General features: G+C 37.6%; 1 protein-coding gene and 1 long non-coding RNA gene across 7 annotated transcripts in view; one reads left to right on the top strand and one right to left on the bottom strand.

The window, feature by feature from the left end:
* Positions 1 to 13,616, top strand: part of CHRM2 (cholinergic receptor muscarinic 2) — a 124,885-nt gene that overhangs the window by 76,932 nt on the left and 34,337 nt on the right. The gene's annotated exons all lie outside the window — the stretch shown is intronic.
* LOC107195582 overlaps positions 4,929 to 13,616 on the bottom strand; it is a 15,596-nt gene continuing 6,908 nt past the window's right edge. For 2 of the 6 annotated variants that reach the window (XR_003045934.1, XR_003045938.1), the window contains exon 4: positions 5,736 to 6,186. This is a non-coding gene — a long non-coding RNA (uncharacterized LOC107195582). Of the gene's footprint in view, positions 5,608 to 5,735; positions 6,187 to 11,029; positions 11,761 to 13,616 lie in introns of those variants that run through there. The other 4 variants (XR_001516773.2, XR_001516774.2, XR_003045937.1 and 1 more) reach the window with 3 other exon arrangements.

Below are 13,616 nucleotides of genomic sequence, written 5' to 3'. Positions count from 1 at the left end.
CTCTCATTCATCATTTTAAGCACCGAATCATTTTCCTTCAGCAATATGCTGAGTTGAACTAGAGGGAAATCATATTTTTCTACTGAAATGGCATCCTGTGGTCTCACATTCTTTGCCTTTTCTCCTGCTTTCGGTTTCCCAGGTTCTGCCACCCACTCTCTCCTTCTAGCTCTTTCCTCGGTGGCTCTCAGATTGAGGGGCAAATAGTGTCCCTGGAGCTGTTCGTATGCAACTCAGATGACTCCCCTATCAGACGCACAAGATCCAGCTCCCTGGCCCCTTAAACCCTGGACTGAAACCGTAGATCCTCAGGGTGGGCAGGATCAGAATGTGGATCGTTGGCTGGTCCCACCATGTGTTCTGTGGGATAAATCCCATGGTTGGTGGGCTGGTTTCCACGACAAGGGCACACGGAGATGGGAGGGCTCATGGGGGTGTGAAGGGTGAAAAGATCAGACAGCCCGCAAGTGAAGGTTTGAAGACATCCAGCGATCTCCAATATTTGGTGCAGGACAAATAGTTTTTTTGTTTTTTTTTTTTTTCTAATATGACAATGTAAAATATAGTATCTGTAACTATGCCATGTTCTATCAGTACAGAGTGCAAAATCGTCTTTAAAAGCAATATTTTAATTTAATTCTCCTCTTGCCTCCCTTGCATTTTCTCTTCCTTACTTCTGACTACTGTTATTTCCATATTCACTTTATTGATTTATAGAGCTATTTATAGAGCTATAATTGAGCTATTATTGAAGAGTTTATAATCGAACCCTGTCATTTTACAGAAGAGGCATTCAAGGCCAGGGGCCTTGTTCAGCCTACTTAAGGTCTTAAATCCTGAAGCTCTGATCTTCTGACTTCTAGGCTAGTATTCCCTGCTCATTAGGACCAGAGTTTATGGCCTAGAAAACTCTTTCTCAGACATCTTCTTGGAGACTTACTCTTTTTAAATTTTTTGTGAATTTTCAGAGACCAGATATCTAAGTGTCCAACATTCTCCGCAGTTAGTTGTCAGTAGCAGAACCAATGACTTTGTGGTATTCACCAACGAACCTTGCAGAGACAGCTTTTCTGGTTCACTTGTCTTCTGGGATTCTCCAAGATCGCAATATCTTGGTTATATGAGTGGTTTAATTTGTTTTACCTATCCTTAGGAATCCATATATAGTAAAAATTTCACATCAAATGGGACATTTAATTATGTCAGAGGAATGGTAATTCGTTCAGCAAACGTGCATTGAATAGCTGTCATGGGCATTCAGCTGACAGGCAGAGAAAATATAGAGCACAGATATGATGCTTGCCCTCTGAGAACTCATAGGCAGTGGCAGAAACACACATACCAAAATTTTTAATCTATGCCAGATCAGGCATTGCATATCCTAAAGAATGGGGCTTTTTTTTTTTTTTTTTTCAGGCAGACAAAGCAACCCAGAGGAAATCCCTGCAGCATCAGAGAGACAGGGCCTGCTGGCTCAGGGTTGTACCCTACTTGCCCCTCGGCATGGGTCCATCAACACTGCCGGCTGATCGTGGAAGCAGGAAGTCTTATCTAAGCAGGATACTGCCTCAGAGAGGCACAGACATTCTGCCATTTTCCAATCCAGTGTCATGTCCATCCCCACACTATGATGATAACAGGGCAGCTGGGGCCAAAGCTGAACTGGTCAAGTATGTAACAAGGAATGAATCTTGGTCAAGCGGTGGCCTTTTTTAATGTGAGGAGAGCCTCCAGGGCTCAGCTACTTACATCCATTGACACTTTGTGTTCTTCCTTTGCAGTAACAAGAGATTGTGAGTGGCACCTTGATGAGCTACCCAAATGGAGGAGGACATGATCCAAGGCCAATATATCTCTCCTATTGTTTACATTCACACACACACACACACACACACACACACACACACACACACACACACACACACACACATTTAATCCCACAATGTCATTGTTAAAATTTGGTGACCTGTTGTCTCAGTAAATGACCAGGTACACATGGTTAGCTTTGTGTGAAATCTCAAGCTGTCACCATTCTTTCTTTTTCTTATTGTACATCATACTTCTAGAGTCAAAAGAAAGGAATCAGCTCACAATTCCACCAGCTTCTTGCTCCATGTTGCCTGTCTTTCCGTAAGGTCCCATGGACTTGGATATTGTCTTCCACACTTGTTAATTCAGCTTATTTTATTTCTTTTGAGTAGCCCTCGCACACTTTCCTCGTCATTTTTAATGGATTTCCTTTCTGATTATTTCTCCCCGTGAAAAATCGGTTCATACGACTACATATAACATAGGAAAGCCAGACTATAGGAAAAAAACTTGGAAGACTTTTGAAAAGGCAGGTGTGCCGGGTATACTTTATTCTCCACTCTTTCGCCACACTGAGTGCCCAGGAAGCTGACCCACATAGACTGTATCCATGGGTTCTCGTCCCCTTTACCTGCCAGTCGGGTTCAACCAATGGGAGTCACCAGAAGATGATCAGAAGATGGGAGAGTTAGATGAGGGTATTTATTTACCTCATCTCTCCTGCCAGGTTACTGCAGATCGTCGTATCCCTCTACTGAAGACCGAAGGTTACGTCGGGTAGCCCTCATCACAGAAAGACAGGCTGGTTCCAGGGATCTCTTCTTCTCTTCCCTTTCAAGCCTAAGGTTATTAATGACCCCTGTTGGTACTGTATGCTGTATGCTGTTGGTACTGTATCTGTGTTGTAGAGGGTCAGATACGTGAGCCTGAGGCTCAGAATAGAAATCCTAGGCCAAAAGTATATATTGGTAGTTGATCTGTGGGATAGTGTGCAAAACAAGAAAAAAAAAATGGTTGAGGAGAGAAACTTGGAGAGTGCTCATAGATGCCCTGAGGGATTTTTCTCTTGGCGTTCTTCCCATATAACCCTCTCTCTTTCTCCTATCCATGAGTCTTTCTTCCATTCAAGAATATATAATGGTTAAATTGTAGTCATGAAAGAAATGAGTGATGACTTAATGAGCAAAAACATAAGTAAAAAACTTTTTTCTTTTAATTCTGACATATAATAATGTCATGGCATATTTGAATCTGCGTAATAACAAGTTTTATTAGAAATTCTTAACATGTGCTATGTATTGGTGGAAAGAAATGCTTTAATTAGACTCTTTTCGCTCATAACATTTCTCACTGTTTCAATTGTTTGTCCTTTTTATAGCACATTCATTTAAATGGAACGGGTCTGGATCTCTATTATAATTTTCATTTAGTTGAATGTTAATTATTTTCGTAGGTAGAGGAACTGCAGGATAAACCATTTTCCAGTCTCCCTTATTGCTCTTGTAGTTCCCATTTCCATTCAGCCATAAAAGAGTTTTAAATGCTTGTGTTTTCTTTAACACTGGGCAACTCCTTTTTGAGAAAAACATTCACCTTTCCTCTCAATTTCTCATGACTGAATTCAAAAATATGTCCTGACTGCTTCCGTCACTAGCCAAGGTCTTTTCTACTCTAGTCCTATCAATGCATTAATTAATTCAGTTCTTATAAATTATGTTGCTGATCCAAATAACACTCATGAAAATGGCACTTTTAGTTACTATCATTCCTTTGGTGTTTCAACTTGGTACATGTTTACTTCTTTGGAATATTCCTGCCCTCAGTCATTCAGATTTTACTTGACTCCTTCACATTTGCCAGCAACAAAGTCTCAATTTTAATAGCAAAATAAAATGGGACACATTCTACTGTATGGGTTATCAGCATATTATTCATCAGATTCCAACTATGAGTTGTATATCCACAGCCATGATGGAATGTGGTTTAGTTTTACCATTTCATCTCTATGAAGAGTGTCTTGGCCTCTTTTTCTCTGTTATTAAGGAGGCACATTTGTCTCTGTCCTAGAATCTTGGAGGCCTAGAAAGCCTGGTCTTTGGTCTGAGCAATTGGTTTTGCACATTTTTGGACTAATGACTGTTAGCACGCTGATATTTGGGCAATTGTCTATGCTCTGTGGTGCTAGTTTTTGTTTAATACTATCTTCAAACCAAGTTGATAAGTTAATGAAGACCTATTCTCTTGAATTTCAGCTCAGCACATTCAACATATGCTATCTGTGCAAAGTGTCATAAATCACCTTATAAACACTAACTATACCTATTGTCTGCGTATCTGAGTTTATATTTTAGTTTCTCTGTTGTATATTTTCTTTTATTTGAATAAATGAGGATAATGCATCAACTGATATGAATCAAGTACCTTCTCTCATCTTTATTCCACTCTTGGTGTTAGAAGTAACTCAAAAGGAAAACTGTTTAGATTCTTAGTCCACCCTAATGTCGATTTTTGGTGGGAAAGAGAGAGATACTAAAACTGTCATTGTAGAGAGTAGAATTTAAAAATAATTTTGAACAGGGAGGGTGAGCTCGTGAAAGGATGGCATCTATTTCAGGGTTCTGGAATAGCGATGGAACAGACTGTAGCATGTGGCCTTTACAAGAGAAGGGACAGAAGGGATTGTTAGTGGCCTCTTTGTTTTGATCTTTATGCATTTTTTTATGCATTTTTTTTTATGTACCATTTCTTTTCTGTTTGGACTGTTTTCTAGATGATCCTTAATATAAATGTGCTGTTTAAGGGAAAATGCCAACTCTTAGTCATCTAGAAAAGCTGCTCTACTCTGACCTAAGATTAATGGGTATAGATAGTAACAGGAATCCCAGATTAGAAATAGACCTGGCTTCTGAATCCTCCATTACCGAACTCCAATATCTAAAATAGATACACATGGAACTTATCAATTGCAAAAGGAGACGGGAAGCGTCTACCTACATTTTCACTCCTCTGCCCAGAGGGTTTGAAAATTACTAATATGCATCTTTTCTGTTGTTAGAGCATCTTTGTATTATCCTTCAGTATTCAGTAAACACGCATAAGCCTCAACTCATATCCCTTTGCCTGTGGCTATATAGTCAGCTGCCAAGAGGGTCGTTTAATGAAAACTGAAGTAACAAACCAATGCAGACAGGAAACAGAGAGAGGGAATGGGGCTGTAAGAAGTTTTTTTCTTTTTCTTTTGTTATTATTATTCCCATTTTACCAGAGAATGTGTGCAAAGAGTAGAATGATGACCCCTTTTTACCACTGACCCCTCAGCAAACGCAAGACATCCACTGCTCCGAGACTGCATTTCAGATGATGAGAGGTTAGCGCTGGAATCCAGTCTCGGGAAAGCTGGGAGACTCTCCCTCCTCCAGGTCCCCTCAGGAGCACCTGATGGAAGAATAAGGTGGTGGCCTGGTTGGCAACCATCCTGGCCGGCCCCATAGATCAAGTGCCAAAATTCCACTTTAGTTTGTGCTGAGTAGGCAGCATGATAGGTCAGGAACTCAACAGGGACAAGAAGCCAGGGCTCTGGCCATTTCTGTGCCTTGTCCAGCACGGCTTCTGGAGGCGGTTCACCCTACCAACACTAAAGCTGTCATTGTGGGTTTTTTTGTTGTTGTTGTTGTTGTTTTTCTTCTCTAAAACAGCTCTATCATTTAAGGAATCAAGTAGTTTCATTATTGGCGAAGTATTCAGCAGGTCCTGATTTCCAGGTTGTTGACTTACTACCTATCTACTGATTTGATGCTCCTGCAAATGAATAAAAAGTATTACAGTTAAACAAGCTGAAAACACATAAATCAGAGAAAGAAAATGGTTTTATTTTTTTGCTGCGCAAGTACATACTTAATATGATAAAAGTATCGGGGTTTGGGGGGTTTTTTTTTTTTTTTTTTTTTTTTGGACTATTGCTTAGTGACACCTAAGTGAGAGTAAGAATTTCCAAGAAGATATACATATGGCTGCTTGAGATTATGCAGTCTCTTCAACTGGGGGACACATTTTGGAACTGGCTACACTACTGTCATTTAAAAAAAAAATTCTAATTGTCTAATGAGAATTTGGCAAATTATTCGTTAAGAGCCCATTTGTATGCTGATGGGAATGAGCCAGGCGAGGAGGAAGAAGAGAATTAGTGGAGAGACATCTGAAAGTAGATGTGAGAAGATGGAATCTAGTGAACAGGGCGACGTCCCTGGCTGGAGTGTAGAGACTTCATCCTCAGTAGCAGCAGGTTGGGCAGAATATATGGGCCCTGGTGCTCATAGTTATGTAAATGGCACAGTGGGAACACGTGGACTTTTTCTTCAGTTTATTCCTATTTTCTCACTGTAAGAAGAAGGAACAAGGTCATTTGCTGAGAGTGAGAATGGGTAAGGAAGTGCTGGAGACTGGAAGATTCACAAATGACATGAAGTAGTCCTGTAATGGAGACAGGAAGGAAATGGGCCACCAGCTCCGTCCTTACCACCTCTTCAGTTGACAGTGATATTATTCCAGAGTTTTAATAGTTTGACTGTGTGCCTCTCATTATAGCCCGTCTGAGGCCCATCAGTTGTTTTCTTGCCTTTGAAAGAAGGTGGCTGAGAGACTGTTTTGAGGTTTGTGCCCTGGAGACCCTGAACCTCTCCTGGGGTAGGCACTGATGTCACGTGAACAGCATCTGTGTCCCAGCCTGAGAGTCGGTTAAAGGAATGACTCTTTCCAGTGGCCAAAGACAAAGTGCTTCTCTGTCATTGGGCCTTAGGAGATAGAAAGGGCTGGTATAAAGCTGCGTACTGCCCTAGAAAACCATCCACATCAGCCACATGGGGACTGCCACCTCTCCTCCAGCAGTCCATGGAATGAGCCTGAACCTAGGACTGCCTGCACATCACGCAGGTGTAAAAAACTGTGCAGAAGGATCTCCCTGCTTCCATGACCAGAGCACCCCACTCACTCATTCCAAGGTGCTGGAGTACAAGGAAGAGGGAAGTAGATCAGAATCCGGGCCCACTCAGCAACCAGAGAATTAGTCCCTGCTGGCGACGGGGGACGTTTTAAAGTGGGTGGACTGTTTTAGTAGCTAAAAACAGCTGGGATCTCCCCAAGACAGCATTAAAGAGTGATTTGGTCAAGCGTGGCTGAAGCCAACGGTTAAAAAAATATTTATAATCTCTCACTGTGTTAGAGTCAGTAAATCAATCTCACAAGTACAGAAATAAACTGAGCTTAGGAATATTTAGATTACGGTATTAAAATTGTTACCCCAAGATATTTTTAAATTAACTTCGACCAAGTTATTCCCACTAAAAATATTTTTTAATTATACATTTTAATGAAGGCAAAAAGTTTCTGTTCGATTAATCAATTAAAAAGTAACAGTTTAAGATACTGTTTTTTTTTTTTTCACATTCTTTGAAATTTCTTCCCTGGGGTATATTTTTACATAAAAATTAAGACAGTAGTTGATGTATGTTTGTTAATTTATTTATAATGATATAAATTTGTTGTCGAGTAAATTCTCAAATTTTATTTTTATTTTTTTGCCTTTTAAATTTTTTTTTCAATTACAGCTGGCATTTAACATTATTTTATATTAGTTTCAGGTGTACAGCATAGTGGTTAGACATTTATGTAATGTATGCAGTGATCCCCCCAATTAGTCTAGTGCCCACCTGGCACTTATACATAGTTATTAAAATATGATCGACTATATTATCTATGCCGTACTCAAACTTTTCTTTTTTAATCAAAAGAGGTATCTAGATACACACCGTCAGAATAAAAAGGTAGGAAAAGGGGTCCGGAAAAGGAAGATGAGACGAAGGTAGAAGGAAAGAAATACGAAGAGAAGGAAGGGATGAGAAGTCTGAGACGAAGGGCTGGCCATTTTTATGTAGAAAAGAGAGGAAAGAAGTTGGGAGGAGGGAAGAAGCACGTGAGGGGAAGACAGGCGAGGAAGACTGGGGTCACCATTGTTCACATGACATCAGTGCCTGTCCCAGAAGAGGTTCAGGGTCTCCAGGCACCGACATGAAAACAGCTTCTCAGAGACCTTTTCCAGACATCTATAAAAGGGAATGCAACATCTGGAAGGTCTCACACAGACTACACAGAGGGGCATATAGCCACATTTTTAAAACTCTGGAGTACCAATATTATTATCAACTGAATGGGTGGTAGAGGGTGGAGTGGTTAGGGGGGAGCAGACGGGAGGTAAACATTAGGTAAACTCTAAATAAGAACAGAAGTCATGTGTTAGGCTTTTCATATTCAAATGTGAAAACATCCTTTCAATTCAAAGTTAATGGAAAATACAATTTTTAGAAAGAGTGAGAATTTTAGTCCCTTAGAATTGATTTGCAAAAAACCAGTACACACTTTAAATGATACGCTTCCTCCGCTGGAGAATGGCATTGTATTGGGAATAAATGGCAGCATCTACGTTATAAGAGCTTGTAAAAGTCTAATAAAAATATACTTTTGTGCAAAGTGCTTTCTGTACCTCTGAGAAACTGCCTCAAAGTGATTCAGAGTTCACTCAGAAAAATAATCCTTGAAAGTCAACAAGCATTTATTCAAGGCTTACAATATGCTCTATAGTGTAGTAGAAATTGTGGTGGATATTACATACAGTCCTTGGTTTCAAAGCATTTGTCTACTTTTAGGTAAATTGAAGATAGAGATTGCAGTATAGGCTTGATACAGTTATGAGTAAGCACTCATGTTAGTATTTACAAAGAGACAATGCTGGACAAACTTAATAGAGTTGAGTTGTGATATTACATAGAAAAATGAGAGAAGGGAGCAGAAGTGTGGGTTGGAGTAAGAGAGAGAAAACATTGTCCAAGAGTTCAGGAAGAACAAAACAATAAGAAACAGAAGGGAAGACAATAGGAAGTTTAGACCAGGAGGGAAAGAAAAAAAGATGAAGTAAGAATAGCCAAAGTAATGGAGACCCCAGAGCCTGAACGCTTGCTCATTTTCTTTATGTTTTCCATTAGGTAATACATTTATTGAACAAGCATTTATCTCTTAAGCATCAGGCAAGGTTATGAGCAATGAAGAAAAGGAGTTAAAAATGACGTGATCCCTACCCAGGAAGAAATTGCAATTCAGGGGAAGCAAAATAGTAAAGCATTGGTTACATGGCAGTGGGTGATGGACTCTGCCAGAAAAAGTAGTTCATGGGAACTCGGGAGGAAATTAATTTACCTACATGATCCACGTGCTCCAGGATCTCAGATGTTTTGTTTTCAAGGATAAAAATCGAAGGAAAAAGTACGCTGAAATTAATGCATACTTGAAATTGATTTTTCTTTATTCAAGAAACACTTATCCACTAATCTAGAGAGACAATCTGTGGTTCGTCTGTTCCCACCTAGGAGCGTGGTTTGACCGATCAAGTATCTCAGCCCTGATTTCATATTAGAATCACCTGATGTGATGCCTGGATCACTTAGGTGGAACCCAAGGAATGGCATTAATTTACAAACTTCCCCAGACGATTCTAATGTGCTTCTAGAGTTGAGACTCACCAGCCCATAAATAGACTTGGACAGACTCCTGCTACAGCAGAAGCTTATCAAAGTTTTCTGGCTCAGTTCCAGATGTTATAAACAGAAACAGCCTCTGTTGGTGACACTTATATCCTGTCCTTATACTTCCCATTTATATACTGCACCATTTGGTTGAGCCCATACCACATTTGGTCTTGATGAAATTGATTTTATTTGAAAAACCTTGTTTTGAAATTTTGGCTCTTTATTATTGGGTCATACACATTGGCAGAAATGTAGCTAGCCAAACAATTCTTTTCCAAGGATATCTATTTAAAAAATTAATTAATTAATTAATTTGGACAGTGTGACATTTTCATGAGAATATAATATTCAAATAATTTATTAGTATCAATTGCAATCTCTAAGAAATGGCTAAATATAGCTACATATCAATATATTTTAAAAGAATCAAGAACAAATTAAGAACTTTTATATGAAATACATTTACATGTTATTGCTATTTAGCAGAAAACTACTACTTCAGCTTATTCTAATGCAGATTTTAACTCTTGATAGGTTTTGTAGACAATAAAGATTAACCCAAATCTTGACATCCTGTGACTTCTGTAAGCCTTTTGAATTCTGCCTGTATTATGATCTCGAGTTGGCCTTTGCAGTTTAAGGGTTGGAAACAAAACAGTTTTCAGTTGTCTACCTGCAAAACAATATCAGGAAATATTTCGAGACTAATGAGCATTGCCAAAATGCTTTCTTCTTTCTTTGTCCAGTCTCCCACAGAAAATATTGGATTCCTACCTCCTTTTCCTTTGCAGTTAGAAAAAAAGGAGCTGACAAGTCTATTGAGACAGCATTATCCCCACCCTCATAGGCTCTTAACCAGCACATGCCCTCGTGGGGGTCTGGAGCACAGGCAGCGAAGTACTTAGTCTCTCTTCTCTCTGTGTCATCTATTCAGTTTTCCAGCCTCCCCTTACTGACCAATGGGCCAAAACCAACCACAGCTCTCTATTTACCTAAAAAGGAATTAAGCTCCTTTTCCTTCTGAAATTTTTAAATATAATTTGAACAAATTATTTTCTGGGTACTATAAAGACTTACAGATACTGGAAAACTTGTTGAGTAGGGCTCATGGCTGATACAACGATGTAATATAACACCATTTATGTTACATCTACTTTATTTAAATGAAGTATAACTGAAGTATAACTGAAGTATAACAGTTATACTTCATTTAAATAAAATAGATGTAACATAAATGGTGGAAATTCTATGTTAAGAATTGTATCAAAATGTATATATAATTTAATATTAATATGTAAATATTAAATCACTATGTTGTACACTGAAACTAATATAATGTTATAGGTCAATTACATCTCCAAAATTTTTTTAAAGTTTAGAACTCTGTAAACTAATGCATAGAAACATTGTGATAAGCTTTTAAAGCATGATAAATTAATAGAGAAACAGAAGCAATGGTGGTTAGGGTGATTTATGCAGATTGCCTCATCAAAATGCTTTCTTAATCCAGGTATGCAAGCTGATGCACCAAGGATGCACATTAAGTGTAAGGGAATTCAAACATCTATGTATTAGGAGTCAACTTTTGCTAAATAGAAATAATCTAAAAGCAAATCGATAGATGAAATAAAAACAGAAAGAAGTTGTCAGAGAGAGCTGCCATGTCATTTTATTGTGCATAATAATAATTACACTTTGCAAAGGAAATTTCAAAGCAGAAGAGGAGGCATAAGTAAAAATTCATGTCCAGATACTCTAAAAGAAAAAAACAGCTGAAAGTAGACGGAAGGGTCCAAAATATAAAATTAGAACAATATAATTAAAACAGTCGTGATGAAGAAGAAAGAGAAGCTCCTACAGATACAAAAATGAATTAAACACTTTCATCTGAGTTGAAATCACAGTGCAGTCCTCTAAAATCAGCCTTCCAGTCACCAGCTATGGAAGCCATCATTATGATGAGTTTATGTCTTAAAGAGATATGTATACAATCGAGATGGTAAGTACATAGAAAAAAATAAATACAAAATAATCACATGTCGAAAAGGTAAGAATAATATTTGGAGTAAAAAGATCTTAAAAACTATGTTTAAAAAAAAAAAACAGAGGTTAAAGTGAGTGGCAAAAATAACCTTAAACCTTCATTTAGAGAAAGCTCAAGGAAAGGTAGATCTCTGCCTTTAGGATATGATATTATTTTAACAGATTACCAAGGGGGAATAGAACTCAGAAAATATTGTTTTGCTTTTACATTTTTCTATGAAGGAAGATATACTGTAAACCAGAAAACCCAGAATAATAATTGATGCTAAAAAAGAGAAAGTTAGCATAGATGAGTCTCCATGGTTTGCGTCACTACCTCCTAAATGTTTGTCTTCTGCAAAATAAGAAAAAGAAAAACAATTTAGTTGAATTTATTGTATAAAACTCCAATTTAAGAGTGTCCTTTATTCGTATACTATTTTCTTCATTTGCTCTTGAAATTTTCACATAGTTTTGTTTTTGTTTCAATGAAATATTGGTGACGATAGATGTAAGTTAGCTGTAATGTCTTTATATAACGAAATAAAAAGTAAGCAATGTTATGTTAGTTACTATTTTTAAGTTTTATTGGGTCACGAAATCTAAAAACCTGGGGTTTACTAGGTTTTTTTCAGTTTTTAAAGGTCCTTTGAATAAAGAAGAGATGCACATGATAGAAATTGAAAAGGTCCATATAACCGTGTGGCCTTTTGCCCGCCTTTGTCCTCCAGCCTCTTGTCCTCCCAATTTCCTTCCAGAAAGGCAACCACTGTAATCAATGCTGTACATAATATTGCACAAGTTATGAAGTTTGCATAAAATTGCCTGTGCTTTTTACACAAATAACAGCATACACACCTGATCTGTACCTCGCTTTTTTTTTTTTCACATAGAAACTATATACATCCCATAGCCCAGAACATTGGAACCAATATTTTCATTGTATTCTGAGTTGAAACCAAATCTAGACAGTAAAATAATTTATTGATGCGTTTGTGGAATCATTGTCAGAAGTTTCTTAAGAAATGCTGTAGGATCAAAGAGGTGTCTTAACACCAGAAAGATAAAAATGTTCACTCACTATTTCACAAAGCAGAAAAAGAATAACTTAATAACTTACAGACTGGTGAGCTTGATATCGTTTATGAGCAAAGTTTATGTTTAGACTGATGGCTCAGGCACATATTGAATATTGGGTCTCGTTATGATTGGAGAAATCATGAATTGGTATGACTGTACGCATAAAAACTTCATCAAGGTTTCTGTACTGATATACCAGAAGAATGTCAAACATCTTGTACATTTTGATTATGACTAGTTATTTGACAATATTTTTCAAGATCTGCGTTTGGGCCAGACTATGGAAGATAAGGAGGATAAAGTGTAACTCAGCTGATTGAAGTTTCATCCCAAAAAGATTAATTAGTTACTTCCTGGAGGGACTTTAAATGTTAACTTACCCAATTAGAGTGTTGCCTGTTAGTATTTTATCATTCATTACATTGATGACAAATTGAGTGTGATCTGCAAATTTATGAATAATGCCAATATGGGAGAAAAACTGAATGGTATCTTATTGGAGTCAGGTCAAAATGACCTTGACATTATGGAACAATAAACAAATTAAATAAAACTTAAATTTCAAAGGAGTTCAAAATACCAACTATCTAAGTATAGGAAAGTTGATCCAGCTTAATAATTCATATAAAGAAAACCTGGGCATTTTATGAGTTAACTGCAAATACATCATTTTTAACACGTTAGGCCCTTCCAGTTTGAAGAGTGGAACTTTATTTGGATCTAGAAATCTCCTTTTTCTCTTCTATTATTTTCCCTCTGACATTATTTCTGTTCTCCATTTCTGTAATTTCTATTAGATTTTTGTCTCTCACCTTCTCTCTTTCTCTTCCTTGGTGCCTTTTCACTCTGTGTCCATGCTATAAGCTTAGCATTCTCCTGAAACTACTCTTATGTTCCAAATAATCTTATCCTTGGATTTCCAAATATTTTTATCTTGTAAGATTTTGTAAATGCTGGAACTGCTGATAGCTTTCTAGTTCTGTTGTGGATTTTCTTCATGCATACACACACATATTTATGTTGCATGATGGGAGTTGGAGCGATAAATAGGGTAAACATTGTATTCACTGCTCTGTCTTGATCCATGAACATAAACCAATAATACCAAATGTGTTATATAATCGTATGAGC

This window comes from Pteropus alecto, unplaced genomic scaffold (genome assembly GCF_000325575.1).
Source record: "Pteropus alecto unplaced genomic scaffold, ASM32557v1 scaffold22, whole genome shotgun sequence".
NCBI lineage: Eukaryota > Metazoa > Chordata > Mammalia > Chiroptera > Pteropodidae > Pteropus > Pteropus alecto.
The sequence above is the reverse complement of the archived record's forward strand: the minus strand, read 5'-3'. Positions and strand labels throughout refer to the sequence as shown.